This window comes from Gavialis gangeticus, unplaced genomic scaffold (genome assembly GCF_001723915.1).
Source record: "Gavialis gangeticus isolate Ggan-Ray unplaced genomic scaffold, GavGan_comp1, whole genome shotgun sequence".
NCBI lineage: Eukaryota > Metazoa > Chordata > Crocodylia > Gavialidae > Gavialis > Gavialis gangeticus.
Genome location: NW_017729033.1, coordinates 23,413,633 through 23,422,099, shown reverse-complemented (window position 1 = coordinate 23,422,099; position 8,467 = coordinate 23,413,633).

The following is an 8,467-nucleotide window of genomic DNA, read 5'->3' as shown; positions in this document are numbered from 1 at the left end:
TATTCCTATTGTTATTTATGCATTATACACTAAAGATCCACTGGATAATCACTAGAAATCATTTTGGTGTACTCTCAAGCCTATTGGTTAATGCTGTCTCTTGGGAAATAGGAGATTTGGTTTGAGTATCCCCCAGCTGTAGAAGACCTAAAACCAGATCTCTAAGCTCCTGGATGAATGTTCTAACTACTAGGCAGTTAAATAACATGAGGACCAGTGTGGCATAATTTGGAGCTCCATATGAATTATTCAATGCCTTCATGCTATTTGTGCTTTGTGGCCACTCACACAATGTGTTTAGCAATCCTCCATCATGGAATCCTATTCTCTCAGAGGGGTTTCTGCTCAGTTGCCATTATGTGCTTCAGATAATGGGAGCTGCACTATGTGAGCTGTAACGAACAGCAGGAGCTAAGCTATATTAAACAGCCTTTCCTTATGCTGAATGAAAAAGAAATGTCAAAAAGGACCCCTAAGCCTTGTCTACATTGAAAATTAGCTGTGAATTTAGCAGTGCATGGCCAACAAACTGTAGTTGAGTCAGTGCAGGCTGCTTCTCTGGCTAAGTTCGACTCCTAAGGGTAATTCCTCTAGGTGTGTCTCCCTAGCACAGCATGAGTTAGGCCCTGATCTGTATGTTCATGGAGAATGGATACAGGTGCTTGCCTACACCTCTTACTCAGGTACTTAGGATCCAGAAAGTGGGTGGGAGTTCAGCAACTTCCCTGGCTAGGGATCAAGGTAAGCCTACCCATGTTATTTTAAATCTAAGTAATACAGGAAATGGTAGCAGGGAAAAAAGTAGAGTCATGGGCCTCACAATGTGCTTGCAACCAAAAGATGAACCCTATGAGTACCCTCGTTGTGTAAATACTCTGCTTGCTGACTTGTGCTGAAGCTGCTGCTATCTGTTAGCTATGTGACCTACATTACAGATAGGCTGACCTGTGCTATAATCACTACCTTCCTTTTGATAGACAGACTTACCTTTATCTATAAACACCTAGTCATAGTGCTAATAGATGGTGTTCAAAAATATGGACCAGAGCTACTGGGTCCAGCAGAAACCAGTAGCTGTGCATTGTAAATGGCTTCCTCTCAGCACCCCTTTTTATAAGCTCTGAACATTGTGCTGGAAGTACCCCGTCAGTGAAATTTGTAGCTTTCCTGGTCTACCTGAAGCATTTGCACTAGTGAAGCTACCTTTTGCCCAGTGATTAATCCTGGCCAGAAAAGTCTTACACTTGACACTGAATAGTTCCTCCATCAATTAAAATAGTAATAAATCAAAATATTGCAAAGATGTTAATTTTGTATATATGGATATGAAAGCACCTATTAGCATTAATATGTTTTTAGGTTTTAAAAACTATCCAAATGTTGTTCAAAGTCAAGCTACATCAGCAGACTTTTAAAAGTTACATTTTATTATGAGTACTTTGTTGCTCAATTGACTCTTGTGTTCTGGTTGCCTGAAAACATTTTCCACTTCATGATCTGATATTGTATAATTTCCAAAACACTCCATTGTAGGGAAAAGAAGATACCTGTCAACCCTGCCCAGAAGTCAAATGTGAATTTACATTTTATAAACCTCAGCAGCCTCATAATCATTTAGTGTCCTTTGGAATGTCAGATTGTTTGGCCAGCATTTTTAAATACACACTAATGAGGAACAGGTGATAGATATTTGCTAAGTAGATAAAAACACGGAGTAAGTGCTTCTATTTATTTTATAGCACATTATACATACCCAAAAGAGGTCAGCTCGAAAATACTATTAGGTGTTAAGACAGCTTCTCCTGTTAGCTGATTTTTCCATCTGATGTTCTGAACCATTCCTGGTTTGATTCACGAGGCCATGAGCACCCTCAACCTAAACTGGCTCCAAGGGAAGCTAGGAGTGCTCACAACTTGAGAGAAGGCTGCTTTATAGGATCAGGCCAAAAAGGGTTTGAACTTGAGGCTTTTCCAATATCAAGCTTTTTATAATATTTTACATTATTTGTCAATTTATAGACATTTCTGTTGTTAGGCACGGTTTCTGCGGGGTTTTTTTGCTTTGTTGTTCTGGGCATAGATTTTGAACATTTAACTCCTTGAATCAAGGTACCCCTTCAACAGTGCTCCAATATAGAGTATGTGCCACATTGCCTCTTATAATTAGAGGGGGTAGCTCAAAGATCAAGAAAAGTTTTGGTTCCAAACTTCTTCCAAACTTCTTTGCTTCCAAACAATAGATTATTTCAATGATACCATAGGGAAGAAATCCTTTCCCTTAGGAATTTGATTCAGTCCTAAAATCAGAATATGTGATCTAAATTCTCATCTCAACCAAAATCATGCACAGATATTGTCCGTACTCAATTCCAAGATGAGGTATTACCCCTCCGAAAAGCCCTTCATCCTCAAACTGAGTATAAGGAGGTGGGGGGATCAGGCAGCTGCTACTGGTGCCACTGCTCCTGGGCCCGGCTGGGGCCAAAGCAAACACGTGCTTCACATCCCAGACTGGGGCAGGGATGGAGCCTGTGGTGCTGGAGCAAAGGTAAGTATTGTGGGAGGACAAAGGCTATGGCTGGGTAAGGGGAAAAGAGAGTGGGAGGGGATGAGTCGGGGTGCAGCAGCAGTGGGAGAACAGGCATAAGTGAGGCAGGTGGTTGAGAGGATGACAGGTGGCAGGGGGCAAGGTGTGGCAGGCAAGGGGCATGGGTAAAGCTGCCTGCCCCTCCTGACTGCCTTCCCCCTACATCCTCTGCACTGCCTGCCTCCTCCTATTGTTTGTTCCCCCACAGTTCCCACCACAACCTGCTCCCTGCCACTGCATCCCCTTCTGCCACAGTGGGGAGGACAACTTTAAGATGACCCTCCAATAATCTGATTCTATACATGGAAAACTAACAATTTTATAAGTTTTGCATATATAGAATCTAATTATTGGGGCGGGGGATGAGTCATCTTAAACTGAGGATCACCTTGGATTTAGATAAATAAGGTAAAAGCAAGAATGGTAGAACAATTAACAGTCCTTTATGTTGTTTCATAATGGAAATAATACTTTTCTTCATCTCAGAACTCAACTCTCAAAGATATTTCTCTTCTCTAATGAAAAAACTGCTTAGCACAAATGTTTTGAAAGCAGATCCAATAAAGGGCTTATTTAAAAGTTTTAGTGGTGCAAGGCCTAATTTCTAGACACCAGGCCCCTTCAATACTGCAGGGAAGTGCCTCTGTCCATTCCAGATCCACAGCCCAAAACCCGTCCTAGTGGTAAGTGTTGCTCCCTTTAAAAAACCTGAAGAAGAATCACCCCCTTCTTTTAAAAGAGTATAGTGCCAGCCCTGCGGCTTTTATGTAACATCCTAGTGCTTAGAGCACTAGCCCAAGGCATGAGAGAACCAGGTTTACCATATTTACTTAAACCCAAGCTGAGATTTTTTTTCCTGAATCACAAAGAAGTAAGGCTGAAAGGGAAGTCTAGAGGTCATCTAATTCAACCCCCTGCTTGAGGCAGGATCACCTCTATCCAAACCACTCCGTACAAATCCACAATATTACCTCTTAGTAAAACTATGCAATCAGCCCTGACATAAGACAAGATACAGTGCCCTAACCTGCCACAGGTAAAGCAGAGGAACTATGGCAGCCAATATCCTGCTTCTGTAAAAAGTTATTAATGGCTGCATCTACGTGAGATGCTACTGCTCAGTCATTACTGCACATTTATTTAGTACTAGTATAAACAAGTACTAACTAAATGCACAGTAACTTGATTTACTGTGCAGTAGTACCAGCGAATGCCATTTTTATGATGTTACTTTTCAGTAGCCTAATAGTACTGTGCAGTAGCATCACAGTTTTTGCCACATGATGGTACTGCATAGTGGTATCGGGCTACTGCACAGTCAGTGTCTCATGTAGATGCACACAATATGAACTCAAGAGATCCCAGGAAGAGAGCCATGCCCCTCTCTACAGAAGATGGCTAACACATGTAGCAATTGGGGGTGGAATTCCCTTCCAGACCCATGCAGTGACCACCAAAAGCCAGAAGCATGGGAAATATCAACAGAAGAACATAGGCACAGCTATGCGTATATCACCCCCAAGCAGTGGCTGTCCAACCACTTCTTGAACCCCTCCAGTGATGGACAGTCCACAACCTCCCTAGGCAATCTATTGTACTGCTTCACTGTTATAACAATGAAGACGTTTTTCTCGATATCCTATCTAAACCTACTTTGCTGCATCTTCAAGCTATTGGTCTGTGTCCTACTCTCTGCAGCAAGAGAAAAAGCACTTTCTCTCTTCTTTATGACATCCCTTTATGTATTTGAAGATTGCTATCATGTCCTCTTAAGCACCTTTTCTAAAAGCTGAGTATGCCTTGCTCCTTCAGTTTTGCCTCGTATGACTTGCTTTACCACCCCTTTACCATTCTTGTTGCCCACCTCTGGACCTTCTCTAAGTTCTCCAAGTCCTTTTTAAAATGTGGAGCTTAAAACTGTACACAGGAATCTAGATGAGGCCTAACCAGTGCTGACTAGAGGTACTATCACCTCCTGTGTCTTGCACCTAATTCTTCTGTTGATGCATCCCAAAACTGCATTTGCCTTTTGTGCAGCTGCATCCCACTGCAGACTCATATCAAGCCTCCGATCTACCAAGACTCCCAGTTTCTCCCCCATAGTGCTGACACTCAGCCAGGTGTCACCCATTTTGTATCTTTACTTTTGATTATTCTTCCTGAGCACCTTGCATTTTCAGCACTGAGCTCAATCCCGTTAGCTCTAGCTCAGCTTTCCAATCTGTTGAGATCCTTCTGAATTGTACCCCCATCAACATGGTGGGGAAAAAATATCTCACCTTCGATTGAAATCCTAGCTTGGAAGACATGGCAGTTCTATATTCGCTGCTCCTGCTGCTTCTGCCTGGGCTGGGCTGGGTCAGAGCTGGGGCTGACCTGCAGCCAGAACCAGAGCCACTGCAAAAGGTAACAGCTCAGGGAAGCAGGTGATGGCGAGCAGGGGGTGGGGGGAGTTAGTGGCAGGGGGAACAGGCACCAGGGAAAGACAGGTAACAGGGGGCAGGCACAGGCATGATGGAGGCTGGGAGGGAGGGCAAAGGGTGGGGGTCCGGCCCTTTGCCCCCCCACTGCTACTTTCCCAGCCACAGCAGTAAGGGGAGGAATGAATTTAAGATGAACCGCCAATCATTAGATTCAATACGTGGGAAATTATAACAACTTAGATTCTGATTCTATCTCTAATTATTGGGGGGGAGAGTTATCTTAAATTCAACCTGTCTTGAATTTGGGAAAATATGCTATTTCTCTCCTCAGCCTGGGGAGATCCAAATCCATCTTTCCCGTGTTTGAGGACAGTGCCCTAACCACCAGATCATGGTCAGTTCAGGCTGGTAGCACCTCCTTTCCTGCTGTTGAACCTGTGCAGCTAGGAATTAAAGTTTCATGAGGCCAGAAAGAGAAAAAACAAAGGGGAGCATGACTTTGTAGCCTAGTAGTTTGGGCATTCAGCTGAAGGGTGGAGGGAGGCCCGTGTGCCTCACCCTGTTTCCTGGGCTGTTCCTATATTTTAAACAGCCCGCAGATTAAATTGGGAAGTGCTGTAACCCCTAGTATATTTTCTAAAGGAATTGTTGAGTGGTACCATCACCACAAACAGCAGCAGTGTTGTAAAAGAAAGCATTAGCCAGCCACACCAGCATGCACCTCCTCTCAGTGTATGTTCAGCCTGCGCTGAGACCAGCTACCAGACTGAGTCCCTCAAGGACTGCAGGCAAAAAAAAAAAGCCTGACTTCTGAATCCTAAACAAGCTTCAGTATGAGCTAGCTGGTAGGCTTCTCAGAGTTGTCAAGGCAGGTGTAGTTCTGGGAATGTATTTTATTTTATTTATTTAATTTGTATGCCACCCTTTTCAACAAAGGCTTAGGGCAGCTTGCAATAAGAGGAAAGGCTAACTTATAAAATAGGAATATGAAAAAGAACAAAACATCTAAAAGGGAACTAGATAACTCATGTAAAACAGAGACCACCTAAGACCACAGAGCTCAACCCATGCCCTGCGGAGCCATGGCATCTGGCACACAGGGAAATTTGGTAGCAGGGGGGTTCGTGGCATTTAATACTGCCGCTCCTCCCCTGCTGCCAAATTCCTAAGCCCTGTGCCACTGGATGAGAGCTGCACCTTGTCCCTGTTCCCTCGTGGCTAGATCGAGGCCAGACCACAGCCCTTGTTGCATGACTGAACTGGAGCTGGGACATGGCTCTTTTCCCCCTGTGTGGCTGGATCAGGGCCTGGCCATATCCTCTCATCTCCATTCAGGCAGATCTGGCCTGTGGACAGACTGGACACCACCCATCCGGCTCCCACAGCAAACAGTTTGAGCACTACTGCCCTAAACAATATCTTAACCTACCTTGGTTGGCTAAATGCTTGGCCAAACACGAAGGACTTGCATTGCTTCTGAAAGACGTCCAGGCTTGGGTTCTGGGAGGCTTCAAGACAGAGGGAGTTCCCAAACTGAGGAGCAGCTGCCAAGAATGGTTAAACTGACAGAAGCTCATTCCTTCCATGTGTTCACCAAGTGTACTTGGTGTATGATGGTACATATGGGAGGTTGCTTTGAGATTAGACAGAAATGGAGAGGGAGGCAGAACCTGGCAGAGGGAGAACACCTGGACAGCACTAGACTAGGTCCAACATCTAGATAAGCTGAGCAAACGAGGGGTCCTCAGTCCCCAGCATGACTAAATAATACAAGGGCTCCATGAAGTCCTCAGATAGCATACTACTGAACCTGAATGCTCAGATGCTAAAGTTACTGCTAGTTAACACAGCTCTTACCTAAGTTAGTGTCATCTAACACCAGGGATTTCTTTCAGAATATGCACAAAAGAACTGCTTGAGCTTTTTTTTAGGGGAAAGGAATTGGTGAGTTTGATTTGATATAATAGAATAGCTATCATCATTAATTCAAGATCCTGGCAGTAGCTTGGCAGATCCTAGACATTTTAAGTAATGCATTATCTCTTCACAGCAGATCCTGGGTTTAAAAAAGACTAACAATGAAACAGAATTAAGAAACCTTCCGCTGTGATTGGTCATGAGTTATAGTGACATGCAACAGTCTTTCTACTTTTATTTACTGAGTCTCAGCACTATGAGTGAAGTTGGTGAACATTTGAAAAGTAGGGAATCTTTATAAAATCACAGAAGTAGGCAGGCAGATTCAGGCAGCCGGATTTATGTTCCCTTTCTGTCCTTAGATGGGGGTACAAGAAAGGGGGGTTATGGGAGGAATAGTTATACTATTTAAACCAAGTGCTTAGTTCATGCTTATTAAAACTCATTGAGATCATGTAAAATCACACTCTGATTTTTTTTCTCTATGAAACTCAAGGTTCTCGCTTTTGCACCTAGGATGAAGGGGGAAAATACCTTATTTTTATTTTATTGAGAAATGGCATTATTTTAGATTTTCTTATCTTGCAGAGCCTTGCTGTGCCATGTCAAAGTTCATGTTTTCAACAGTGTTCCATTGTCCCAATATAATACAGCATGACTGGCTGGCACAAGTTACTTATTGCACAAAAGTATAGGCTTGAAAATATTCTTGAGACAGTCTTATCTTGAAAACACAGATATTATACATACAACTTGGAACTTACACTCTCCAGAAATAAATAATAAATTCTGCTATGGAATAGGAGCAACTTCCTCTCAAGTTAATAAGATTTATCCCATCTTTTGTGGGAGGAGGATCATTATCTGGGTGGGGATAACAGGGTTATTCCAAGATACAAGAGCAAAAGGAATTCTCTCTCAGATTTAGTCCTCTAGTATTTAGGGTTTTGATCAATGTTTCAAACTCTTGAATACTTAAGAAAAAATAAAGTTTAAAAACTGACTATATTCTGTGAGTTTGATTCCTCACTCTGCTATTCCAAGTTTATCTAAATGCAAGATCCCAGAAATGGGTGGAATTTACACCAAGTAAAACATGAGTAATAGTTTTGAATAAGGATCTGTATTTTCTTACATATATCTGTCTTCAGATTATCCAGTCAAGTGTCCATAGCACTACTTTAAATGTTAGCAAACAGAGGTTAATAATATCTATGAAGGCTAAAAGAAGTCTCTCACACATGCAAGATGTGTGTTATGTACATCTCTGTTTTGGCCCCTGCTTTGCAGACGGTCGCTGATATTCTATTGCTCAATCAGAAGTGTATCCACCTAATATGTATAAAACCTTTTTATTTTTTAAATGAGATCATTGAACAATCTGTTACTGGAGTTCAGCAGAGGGAAGTAATATTTAAATGTGACACTTTAAGTTGGCCACCAGATGGCATTCCATATGGAGAAAAATGGTACTTAACATAAAGAAAAAACTGAATGCCTGGTGGACTTTCAATTTAGACAGAAAACTGGAAAAACTGAT